The sequence below is a fragment of the Ranitomeya imitator genome, chromosome 10, assembly GCF_032444005.1.
Source record: "Ranitomeya imitator isolate aRanImi1 chromosome 10, aRanImi1.pri, whole genome shotgun sequence".
Classification (NCBI taxonomy): domain Eukaryota; kingdom Metazoa; phylum Chordata; class Amphibia; order Anura; family Dendrobatidae; genus Ranitomeya; species Ranitomeya imitator.
In genome coordinates, this window is record NC_091291.1 from 124,669,265 (window position 1) to 124,679,421 (window position 10,157).

A 10,157-nucleotide genomic window follows, 5' to 3' on the forward strand; every position below is an offset into this window, starting at 1 on the left:
TCTACTCGTTTTGGCTTACAAATACTGATGTAAAATACTGACCAAATACTGAACGTGTGAACGTGGCCTTATAGACACAAGCCACAAACAAGTATGGCACCATTTCTGGATAAAAAGTAAATCTTCTTTCCAAAGTCTTGGGCAGCTATTTAATATCCCTTTCCACACAATATCTTTTCAAACCATCAATGACAAGTGGCGAATAATGAAAACTATTGAGGTAGATATTCATGTTTGTTTGGTGAGGAGCATAATAGTTGCCTAATGAAGTTTCCCAAGAGAGAAGGAGCTGTGATCTTGGCAAAAATGTATTCTGGAAATATAAATGTTCATACGAAGGCACATACTGACTGCATCGACAATAATATTGATTTTTACAGCTGTATGAATGATCACAATTAACGATCATCTCTCGCTACCTCCAACAGACCTAACACTTATTGATCGTTTACAGTAAAAATCAAAAGGCTATGTCTCCAGAATTAGAGTTGAGTAGAGATAAGTGACCTTTTGAAATACAAATTTAGCTCCAAAATTTGATTTGCGGCAAATAAATGACTCTATAGGAGAGAGAGAGAGAGAGAGAGAACCCCACTCACCATAAGAGCTTACACTCTACAGGAAAGAGAGAGAGAGGACCCCGCTGACCATAAGAGCTTACACTCTACAGGAGATGAGAGAGAGGTCTCCACTGACCATAAGAGTGTACACTACAGGAGAGAGGACCCCACTGACCATAACAGCTTACACTCTAAAGGAAAAAAAGAGGACTCCGCTGATCATAACAGCTTACACTCTACAGGAGAGAGAGGACCCCACTGACCATAAGAGCTTACACTCTACAGGAGAGAGAGGACCCCACTGACCATAAGACCTTACACTCTACAGGAGAGAGAGGACCCCACTGACCATAAGACCTTACACTCTACAGGAGAGAGAGGACCCCACTGACCATAAGACCTTACATTCTATAGGAGAGAGAGAGAAAGATTGAGAGGAACCCACTGACCAAAAAAACTTACACTCTGCAGGAGAAAGGATCCCACTGACTATAAGTGCTTACACTCTCCAGAAGAGAGAGAGGACTTTACTAAGCACTCTACAAAAAAAGAGAGAAATCCCCACTCACCATAAGAGTTTACACTCTGTAGGAGATGAGAGAGAGGTCTCCACTGACCATAAGAGTGTACACTACAGGAGAGAGAGGATCCCACTGACCATAATAGCTTACACTCTACAGGAGAGAGAGGACCCCGCTGACCATAAGAGCTTACACTCTACAGGATAGAGAGGACCCCGCTGACCATAAGAGCTTACACTCTATAGGAGAGAGAGAACCCCACTGACCATAAGAGCTTACACTCTACAGGAGAGAGAGGACCCCACTGACCATAAGAGCTTACACTCTACAGGATAGAGATGACCCCACTGACCATAAGAGCTTACACTCTACAGGAGAGAGAGACAAGACCCCACTGACCATAAGACCTTACATTCTATAGGAGAGAGAGAGAAAGAGAGAGAGGACCCCACTGACCAAAAAGGCTTACACTCTGCAGGAGAAAGGATCCCACTGACCATAAGAGCTTACACTCTCCAGAAGAGAGAGAGGAATTTACTAACCACTCTACAAAAAAAGAGAGAAATCCCCACTCACCATAAGAGTTTACACTCTACAGGAGATGAGAGAGTTATCTAGTGACTCTGGAGATGGAAAACTATTCTGCCGTACAAACTTTTCTCCACTGGGAGCCGCTGATCTGTGATGGTCCTGGCACTGACCACCATTGTACAAAGTGTTATTTTCCACTAAAAGCTGCAGGAAATTATGGGGAGGCCATGCGGTCACACAAAAAAGACATTAGCCTGCACTCTGCTTCTTCAGAGATGTGGGAAATGCTGCTGGGCATTTTTTTTATTGCAAACTTTAAATAAAATGTCAAAAAGAGTTTGCATTCCTATACACTGCAAATTTCAGGAAGTTTGACTCGAACTTGATCCTCCATGGATCGATCAACTCCTCTCTAGAGTTGAGTAAAAAGAGACACAGTACCCTGGTCGAGAGATCACATTGGTAATCTGCAGCCGCTGGTCCGACACTTCATTTCATTAGTAGATCGGGAGTAAAGTCAAGTGAGATGACACCACACCAGGAATACTAATTAGAAGATGTGCCAGTGATGCTGGTAGGTAGGATGAGGTTTTCAGGACTCTGACTAGGCGGCCATGGACTACTGACATAGTTGCTGGACCAGGGTCAACTCTACACAATATATACATTTTACAAAAGATATAGATTTCGAGCCTATTGATATGAATAAAGGCGCTGGGGAATAAGTTGTTGCTCTGAAAGCTATAAGAAATAGGTAAGTTTTGGCGTCTCCTACTTTTGTGCAGGAAATATTCCAAAATTTGAACATTTCCTTTGTATTTTGCTTAGCAGTACGAAGTTTAAGTCATAAAGAAGTGCTTATGTCGTCCCTGCCTTCCTGCCAAATTGTTGCATTTTATTGTTCTGATACGCCGCCCCCGTAGCCGCAAATATGTCTTATGTTTTCATTTCTGTAAGTGTTGTTGAAAAGGTGACCCACGGGGAAGGTGAAAAGCGGGTGATGTCATCATACACATGTCATTAAAAAAAAAACAGGATTTCGTCTTGATTAACCTCTTTTACAGTCTCTCATAAATTTTCCGCAAAGGAGCTTACTCAGTCTGGAGTTGACCTCTGTGTTTGGAGCTCTATAATAAATCACCGCCACATAGACAATCAATACTACCGTGTCACATATATATCAACTTCAAAGCAGGCAACTAATGGCAAATCACTTGCCCATTTCCGTACCTGCTCACAAGACCGCATCCATAAACATACAGCTTTTAGCAGCCACAAAGATTTAAGACTACTACAGTGACATTTTACAGCTAGAACAATATGTCTAGGTGAGAAGGATTAGCAATGTTTTCTGGAGCCCGGGGTGGGCGATGGATTAATACTCAGATTACATCTCATTAGCCATGGATTTAAGGGGAGTTAAGGGGGGCTGCAAAGAGAGGAGGGTAATGTTGCCTGCAGAGAACCTAATCCCTAAGGAAAATATTCCAGGAGAACAAATTAGTAATTTATTAAAACCATCGTGCACCTAATTCTGGTGGTATCTTGCATTTCAAAATCTTTACCCAGAACCCATGTAAACCATTAAGGCAAGACTGAAATAATTACTAACCTACTTAATACTCTTTGAAATGTTATAGTCCCTTTCCGGTACCATTTATCAATAGGGATCCAGGTTTGTAGACCTCCCCAACTTCACAAGCCAAGAGGAAGAAGTGCTAAAGCACGAGCAGAGTGTTGTATAGTCCCAAAAATGGTTTGTACATCACTCGATAATAGGCCGAACGCTTCTGCCCCTTGGCTTTAGCCATCCTTGGGAACTTCCAACAATTAAAATTATTGATCAGAAGTTAGCTCATATCAAGAATTATATAAAAAGTACACTTAACCTTTTATACCTATCCTGCCATGGCCAATTTTCATTTTTTTGTGCTTTTGTTTTTGTTTTTTTCCCCTCACCTTTTTCCAAAAGTCATTACGTTTGTATACTTCCATCAGCATAGCCATATGAGGACGAGTTGCAGTTTTCAATTCCACCCATTATTTTGCCATAATATAGTAAGAAACATTAAAAAAAAAATAGCAAAAAAGAAGATACACTGTTTTTTACTTTCAGTGTGCTGTAAAAATGACCTGGTAACTTGATTCTCCAGGTCAGTATGATTAAGGCGATACCTGTTGTGAATTCTGCTTTTGGGTTCCCTCCAGTGGTTGTAGGTGGGAATGCAGTTGTCCCTGAGTTGCAGTCCTGGCCAGGTGTATCTGCTGATTGCAGTTCTGACTGGGGTATTTAGGTGTGCAGGATTCATTAGTCCTTGCCAGTTGTCCATGGTTCTGGGAGGTTTTGGATCTTTGTCTGGTTCCTCCTGCCTTGCTGCCAATTCAGCAAAGATAAGTGTCTGGTTTTTGTTTCTGTGGCACACATGCTGTGTGCTTAATAATTCTGTGCTATTCATTTGTTTTCTCTTGTCCAGCTTAGATTGTGTCAGTGTTTTCTCGGTCTTGTTGGATTCTCTGGAGTTGCATATATACGCTCCACATCTTTAGTTAGATTGGGGAGTTTTTTGTATTTTCTGCTGTGGATATTTTTGGAAGGATTTTAATACTGACCGCTTAGTATTCTGTCCTATCCTTTCCTATTTTAGCTAGAGTGGCCTCTTTTGCTAAATCCTGTTTCCTGCCTGCGTGTGTCTTTTCCTCTACTACTCACAGTCAATATTTGTGGGGGGCTGCCTATCCTTTAGGGTTCTGCTCTGAGGCAAGGTAGAATTCCTATTTCCATCTATAGGGGTATTTAGTCCTCCGGCTGTGACGAGGTGTCTAGGATTTGTTAGGTACACCCCACGGCTACTTCTAGCTGCGGTGTCAGTTCAGGATTTGCGGTCAGTATAGTTTCCACCAACTCCAGAGAAAGTTCCATGCGGCTCCAAGGTCACCGGATCATAACAGATACCAAACTTAGGTTGGACATAAGTGGCACTCAGCTGAATAGTGCCACTTAATTGCCTATGTCAGAGATGGACAGTGTATTTTAAGTTGATAAACAGCAGCGATAAGAGTTAGCTCCGATTGATGCTGTTAGAGGAAAAACTGGCTGTATAACACAATTGGTAGCCGCCATGTATGGTGTGGGCTCAGTTTCCCAAAGAACCGAAATGCAAATGGTGAATGTCAGTAATGAGTGAACACTGAAATATTATTAAACAAACTTAATGGGACTTTTTTCCAAAAATACTGAAGAAAAGTCCTCATCGAACTCTGGCACCCACGGTTTTAACATCTGCTTAGCTATGGTACCCAATTGGTTTTATAAAAAAAAAAGATTAAATCTATCAAGAATTAGGACATATTTTTTTCTTGTAATTTTCTAAGAGATTTAACTTTGTTATTTTTCTATTGATTTGTTTTTTTGTTCTTTTTTGGAGGCACAAGTAATATTATTCAGTTTAGAACATCTATGACTTACTTATTATATTTTATTCAATATCTCTGTCAATTACCATTGGTTTTTATGCTCAAAATCTTGTGACATTTACCTGCAACATAATAATGTGTTGCTGTTATATTGCAGGTCTGTATGATTATGGCAATGCCAAATAAAATGTTTGGGATAAAAATTCATATTTGTCGACTGTATTTTTACTTACAATGCCAGTTATGTTTAGATTTTTTTTGTTTGGCTGCCTAAATAATAAAACATCAAATAAGCGATTTCTGTATTTCTTTTACACTTAGAAAATTCTTATAGTACACTGAGCTACTATTGTATTACACTATGCCTGTGAGAAGAAAAAAGGTAATTTCCTAGCATCATAAAAAAAGAAGCAAACTTTATTGGATCTCCATCTTGTCACTACGTTTCGATCTGCACAGTGGCTTTTTTTTCAAGGGCACATTAGCATAAGCTGGCGCTTATTTCACTCTTTAGTCTTAAGGTACCTTCACACATAACGATATCGTTAACGATATCGTTGATTTTTGTGACGTAGCAACGATATCGTTAAGGAAATCGTTATGTGTGACAGCGACCAACAATCAGGCCCCTGCTGGGAGATCGTTGGTCGCTGAGGAAAGTCCAGAACTTTATTTTGTCGCTGGATCTCCCGCGGACATCGCTGGATCGGCGTGTGTGACACCGATCCAGCGATGCCTTCACTGGTAACCAGGGTAAACATCGGGTTACTAAGCACAGGGCAGTGCTTAGTAACCCGATGTTTACCCTGGTTACCAGCGTAAAAGTAAAAAAAACAAACACTACATACTTACCTACCGCTGTCTGTCCCCGGCGCTCTGCTTTCCTCTGCACTGGCTGTGAGCGTTGGTCAGCCGGAAAGCACAGCGGTGACGTCACGTTACTTTTACGCTGGTAACCAGGGTAAACATCGGGTTACTAAGCGCGGCCCTGCGCTTAGAAACCCGATGTTTACCCTGGTTACCGGGGACCTCGGCATCGTTGGTCGCTGGAGAGCTGTCTGTGTGACAGCTCTCCAGCGACCAAACAGCGACGCTGTAGCGATCGGCATCGTTGTCGGTATCGCTGCAGCGTCGCTCAGTGTGAAGTTACCTTTATTCTGGTCTCCGTACAATATCAATTTAAAACATAAACTCTTAAATCTCTTGCCATTTTTTATCTGCTGCTCCTATGCAGAGCTATGTGTTAGAGAGTGCAAATAAACCCTCGTGAGATCCATCAGTCACACTTCCTTGCATCTGTCGCCTGATTTCTTTTTGAAATTCACATACGGTAGAAGATAATAGAAATGAGTAAGGCTAAGTTCACACTGGGTGTTTTTGCTGTTTTTTAATGTGTTTTTTTAATGCTAATTTTAAGCTGCTTTTTACAGTACCAGCAAAGCCTATGAGATTTCAGAAATCTCATGCACACACGTTGTTTTTTTTGGTCATCAGTAGGGTTGAGCGACTTTTGTTTTTTTAGGGTCGGGTCGGGTTTCATGAAAACCGACTTTCTCAAAGGTCGGGTTGAGTGAAATCGGCCGATCCTATTAAAAAGTCGGGGTCGGGGTCGGCCGAAACACTAAACCCAATGCAGTGCAATGGGATACTAATGGTTCCCAGGGTCTGAAGGAGAGGAAACTCTCCTTCAGGCCCTGGGATCCATATTTATGTGTAAAATAAAGAATAAAAATAAAAAATAGGGATATACTCACCCCCGGACGCGCCCTGGTACTAACCGGCAGCCTTCCTTCCTAAGAATGAGCGCGTGAAGGACCTTCGATGACGTCGCGGCTTGTGATTGGTCGCGTGACCGCTCATGTGATCGCTCACGCGACCAATCACAAGCCGCGACGTCATCGAAGGTCCTTCACGCGCTCATTCTTAGGAATGGAAGCTGCCGGTTACAGCAGTTAGTACCAGGGCGCGTTCGAGGGTGAGTATATCCCTATTTTTTGTTTTTATTCTTTATTTTACACATAAATATGGATTCCGGTACCGCAAATAACAGCCGATATTCAATACTTGCGGTATCGGAATGAAACCCGACTTTTGCGCGAAGATCGCCGACCTCATGGCCGACCCCACACAGGGATTGGGTCGGGTTTCATGAAACCCGACTTTGCCAAAGGTCGGCGACTTCTGAAAATGGCCGACCCGTTTCGCTCAACCCTAGTCATCAGTATTTTGTGCTTTGCATGTTTTTTTGCACATAGAGCATATCACTTCTTTCAGATTTTTCATCTGTTGACTTGAATAGGTCGTGAAAAAACACTGAAAAAAATGCACCAAAAATGCAGGTTGTATGCCAAAACCACCGCAAAAAAATGTACAAAAAACACAGCTAAATGCCAGAAAAAAAGCAAAAGAAAACAAGGAAAACCTGCTTTTTTTCTTTTCTGCCAAGAGATCAGGTTTTTCTGCAGAAAAAAATGCTGAAAAAACACCTAGTGTGAACTTACCCCATGAGTGCAGGATCTGACAACATGAGTTTATTTGTAGTCTGTTTCCATGGAGACACATCTGTTTCTACAATTCCTGTGCAAACCTAACAACATTTTTTATCAAGATGTTTTTTTTCAGAAGTTATCCCTTACTTAAGGAACAGCAAAATATTCTGAAACCTGACAAAATGTTAATTATTTCCCATTTTATTTACCTTCACATTTTTTAGACTTTTTATACAAGTTTAATGTTTCCCTTCATTGACTTTTTATTTCACTTTTTTTTCTTTATTGTGTTGTATGAAATTTCACACCAGCAGAACGAAGCATTAAAACCAGAAGGGTCTACTCTAGAACAGGTATCACACAGTGACAGTTTTTGAGGACAGATGGTTTATCACAGCGAGAGCTGGGAAAACTTTGTTATAATGGCATCTCAGTATTACATAGAGCAGGTAATGTTACTATGAAAGCATTGCTTTGCTTCTCTCTTAATGATTTTTCCATATGGTGGTTGAGCATATGTTTTTATTCCTTCTTCGCGGGTTACATATACTGTACATAGTGAGAAGCAAACACTGCAAATATGCTGTGACCTAAAACTCAGCATTCGAGGATTACTGTTCTCTAGACAAATATTCAAACAATGTGGAGATTATATTATATATATATTGTGACAGGGTCACTGGCACTGTATGTGAGGGGAGATATGTGTCACCGAGATTGCTTTCATATGTTTCTCCCCAGCATGCTATGTGCTGAGGGGTTTTATCCAGCCATTACAAAGGTTGGGTTTTTAATGAGTAGGTGAGAGATGGGCGGGACGCCTATTCACATTATCTCCACCTCAAGGGTGTGGCTGGGAAGTTAAATGAGCAGCCACTGTTTTCGTTTCTCTGTGTTGTGTGTTTGAAGAGGAGAGACTCCAGATGTGGCTCCAGGAGGAGCTGAGAACTCTTAAGGTACCGTCACACTAAGCGAAGCTGCAGCGATACCGACAACGATGTCGATCGCTGCAGCGTCGCTGTTTAGTCGCTGGAGAGCTGTCACACAGACAGCTCTCCAGCGACCAATGATCCCGAAGTCCCCGGGTAACCAGGGTAAACATCGGGTTACTAAGCGCAGGGCCGCGCTTAGTAACCCGACGTTTACCCTGGTTACCCTTGTAAATGTAAAAAAAAAAAAACACTACATACTTACATTCCCGGTGTCTGGTCATGTCCCTCGCCGTCAGCTTCCCACACTGACTGAGCGCCGGCCGTAAAGTACAGCGGTGACGTCACCGCTGTGCTGTACTTTAAGGCTGGCCGGCGCTCACCAGTTAGTGCGGGAAGCTGAAGGCGAGGGACATGACCAGACACCGGGAATGTAAGTATGTAGTGTTTTTTTATATATTTATAACGGTAACCAGGGTAAACATCGGGTTACTAAGTGCGGTCCTGCGCTTAGTAACCCGATGTTACCCTGGTTACCAGTGAAGACATCGCTGAATCTGCGTCACACACGCCGATCCAGCGATGTCAGTGGGAAATCCAGCAACAAAATAAAGTGCTGGACTTTCCCCAGCGACCAACGATCTCCCAGCAGGGGCCTGATCGTTGGTCGCTGTCACACATAGCGATTTCGTTAACGATATCGTTGCTACGTCACAAAAAGCAACGATATCGTTAACGATATCGTTATGTGTGACGGTACCTTTAGTGTTACCTGCGGGTGAATCTTGCAGGAAAAAGGACTCTATCTTTGGTTTTCCATTAAGCCAGAAAGGCCACATTTGCTTATTGCATTTTTAGAAATTCAAATTCACCCAGGAGCAGGTAGATTTTTCACTATGGTGAGTTAATGGACTGTAAATAGCCCAAACACAGTCTTTTTCTATCTATGTCCACTAGTGGATTCACTAGTTTCACATCATTAGCTCTAAAAGGTTATCTCAGGCAAGCATCGTGCTGGCCACCTCATCTAACAGGTCGCAGAGGAACTTTCGCCCTCACTCTTTATTCCCTATACAGCAATCTAGACTTACAACAGAGTTCTTTAGGTTGTATCCACAGAGTAGCTGCTCGCTGGACGGGTGAACCTGAGGCCATGATAGTCATACAAAGTCAGGACAAGAGGGACAAAACCAGGGAGAAAAACTGAAGGTAGGCAGTGATGATGAGCGTGTGTACTCATTGCTTGGGTTTTCCTGAGCACGCTCTGGTGGTCTCCGAGAATTTATGACTGCTCGGAGATTTAGTTTTTGTTGACGCAGCTGCATGATTTACGGTTGCTAGCCAGCATAAGTACATGTGGGGGTTGCCTGGTTGCTAGGGAATCCCCACGTGTATTCAAGCTGTCTATCAGTTGTAAATCATGCAGCTGAGGCAATGAAAACTAAATCTCCGAGCACTTACAAATACTCGGAGATCACCCGAGCGTGCGCGGGAAAACCTGAGCAACGAGTACACTCGCTCATCACTTGTGGGCAGCACACTGGGTAAAGGTTCTAAAAATTGCAAGTAAACTTTTAATTAATCTATGTGTTCAATGGCAATGTTTCAGCTTCACAGAACGTTGTGAAGCTCTGTGGAGTCGAAATGTTGCCATTGCGCACCTAGATTAATTATAAGTAGTGTTGAGCGATACCGTCCGATACTTGAAAGTAT